This window comes from Triticum aestivum, chromosome 7B (assembly GCF_018294505.1).
Source record: "Triticum aestivum cultivar Chinese Spring chromosome 7B, IWGSC CS RefSeq v2.1, whole genome shotgun sequence".
NCBI lineage: Eukaryota > Viridiplantae > Streptophyta > Magnoliopsida > Poales > Poaceae > Triticum > Triticum aestivum.
This window is the reverse complement of record NC_057813.1, coordinates 623,747,928-623,748,227: the sequence shown is the minus strand read 5'-3', so window position 1 is coordinate 623,748,227 and position 300 is coordinate 623,747,928.

The following is a 300-nucleotide window of genomic DNA, read 5'->3' as shown; positions in this document are numbered from 1 at the left end:
GGTCATGTCACGGCCGTAGCTGCGCAGGCACGAGTTGCGCTCGTAGTACCTCCAAGCTGCCCAGCACAAACCGAAGGCTGCTCCAACACAGAGAACGCTCTCCACCCCTCGATACAACCTAAACACATGTGACAAGAGCCGATCGAAGACCGCACTTGTCGAATCTTCTCCATCAGACAACATAACCCAGGTCCCAAGCCGAGTATCGTAGATTGCAGTCGCTTCCATAAGGTGATGGTGATGAAAAGACCTAACCTGAGCAAGGAAATTACACTGCAATAATTCAACATATGCATATTG